Source organism: Martes martes (genome assembly GCF_963455335.1).
Source record: "Martes martes genome assembly, chromosome: 17".
In the NCBI taxonomy this organism is placed as follows: Eukaryota; Metazoa; Chordata; class Mammalia; order Carnivora; family Mustelidae; genus Martes; species Martes martes.
In genome coordinates, this window is record NC_137905.1 from 38,984,465 (window position 1) to 38,987,100 (window position 2,636).

Consider the following 2,636-nt stretch of genomic DNA (forward strand, 5'->3'; position numbering starts at 1 on the left):
AGAGCTGGCTACTGCGGGGGCCTCGACCTTCTTAGAGGGAGGGTGGAGGGACAGGAGAGCCCCAGAGAGAGGGGCAGGGCAGCGGGGAAGTCAGGGCGCTGCTCCAGGGCCTCGCCTTACTAGGAAGAAAGTCCCTGCACGTCTCTGGGAACAGCCCCCAGGGTCTCTAATGAACCATACCTGTCCCCCAGGGTCTCTATGGTCATCTGTCCACAGGGGCCTGGTCATACCCTGGCCACCTCTTTCCTTTCCCCTGAGAAATAACCATTTGGTGTCACACAAGAGACGTGGCACACACTCTGGGGAGATTCCTCCTCTTTACTAGTGTTAGGATGGGATTCATTCCATGACAGTCTTCAGAGCCCCGGGAAGTCCAGGAGCAGCTGGCGACCCAAGTTTCTGGTATAGAAAGAGGGAAGGCAGACAGGGGTCGTAAGGACAGAAGAATGCACTAGAGAAAGAAAGGGAAATAGAGCAAGAGGAAGGAAAGGGAGGGGGGGTTGGAGGGAGGGAGGGAGAGAGGAGGAAAGGGAAGGAAGGATAGTTATGTAACACTGAGTGGGGAAGGTAGACAAAGATCCAAAGCTGGCCTCGGGACCCCAGGTCAGGGTTGCTGACTCTAGAATAGTGTCTTTGTCAGCAAGCATTTCTAGAAAGGGCCCTTTAATTGGGCACACTACAGAAAATGTGAGAAGCAGTTTTGGGGGAAAATTTCATGAACTAGGACAGACTTCCGTTGTCTGCTCTTTGTTTTAATCATCACCGTCAGCAGAAAAGGGTCCAAGCCTTGCTGCTTGTCCTGATTAATGGACGCCAGCCCTCTCTGCGCCCTGGGGTACCCACCGTGTGGGAGCTGTGAGAGATCGCAGGTGCCACCACCCATGGGGCCCGGGATCCCGGGTGGGGCCTCCCAGGTGTCAAGCACTGCATGTGAGACCCTGAGGAGGGAGCAGAGGACAGGGCCGGCATGACTTCCACTCCCAGAGGTGCAGGCAGGACAAAATACTTCTGGTGGGGCAGCATGGGCAGAGCAGCGCTTCCTCAGCCACATGCCAGCACTAGTCCAAGGACAGGAGCCTTGGTTTGGGGCTCCCCTTAAACAGATACCTAGACAAGGCTTTGGGGGACAAGTGGTATAGATGGGAGGAGACCCCATGAAGCACAGTGAGGGTGAACAGAAGCTGGAAGGAAATCCAAAAAGATGTTGTCAAGGTCAGTGCTGTGGACAATGGAGGCTCAGTAACATTAGGACTCCTGGTCTACCCTGTAGAGTATCCCTTGGGTGGCCCCATTGAGAGCCCAGCAGCTGTGGTGTATCCACAAGCTCCCATCATTCCTTGGTCGAGGGGCTGCAAACTCCCAGCTCTCTGGTCCTCCCTCCCTTAGCACACTTCCCAAGCTCGAGAACACCCCCAGGAGGGAGGCTAGGGCCACACCGGCAAAATCTTTAGGTTGCTCCCGGAATGGCCTGAGCAGGTCTTGATGTGGTCCTCTACTAGCCTCACTCTTGAGGACACACCAACACCTGCCCAGATGAACAGGCTGGAACCAGGTGGATGGGAGGTGGTGTGCAGGTGGCAGAGGCCAGGAGCTACACCTCCGTTAGCAAGACATGAGCACGCAGCCCCTTATCAGCACGGTCCAGCGTGAACTGAGCACTTCCGGCCCCAGCCTGCATTCAAGGGACCTTGGCTCCTGGACTCCCACCTCTTCTGTCCAGAACAGGAGACAGAGAGTAGGAACATCCCTGAGCTCTGATCCAGGCTGTGGGTATCCTAGATCAAGTTCACAGCTAACTAGGAGTAAATGTGGAACGCAGTAGCCACATTCACGAAAGCAGTAACTGGTGTATGTTTCGCTTTTGTGGAATTTTAATGAACAAGTGGCATTACCATCCATTATTTGTCTTCTTTATATTGCAGTGAATAGTTTTAGTGACAAATATCAAATCTCCGTATTTACAGAAAACCGACACATGTGTTGATAATGGCACAATTCAGTATTTACAGTATAAAGTGCTGACTCGTTTTTCTTTAATACAGAAATTCAGTAATTATTACTATAACTATTCATTAAAATGTGAAAGTAGCTAAATAATAAGTTCATAGAAATTCTGTGTCCCAGAAAAAGATAGCCAGCTTCTCTTTGGGAATCCTGGCTCTTTGGATTTTGGAAAACTCGGGCTCTATCGGGATGAGCGGGTGGGAGGTAGCAAACCCTTGGCATATGACAGATGATCAGTAAAAATACTTTGACGAATGTGTATTGGTTTGGGAAGACCGCTGAGCACCGGCTTTGTCCAGACATCCCCCAGGCAAGCCAATGTCACTCCCACGGAAGTTTACACCACAGGTATGGGCACGGCATTGGTGCCAGATGACAAAGCAAAGCCTGTAGTCATTTGATCACACCTTTAATTTGGCAACATCTCAAGCAGAATCATTTACAAAGAGGAATTTGCAGGACTGATGGGAAATACTGCAGAACATCGTAAGAAAACCCTCCAAGCGGATTAAACAACAATAACTCCCCTATCTGGCTTCTCAGTCTGGGGAAATGTACCTGTAATGATACTTCATTCATTCATTCATATATTCAGATAGAATCCACTGCAGGAGGGGAGGGCACTAGGTGCT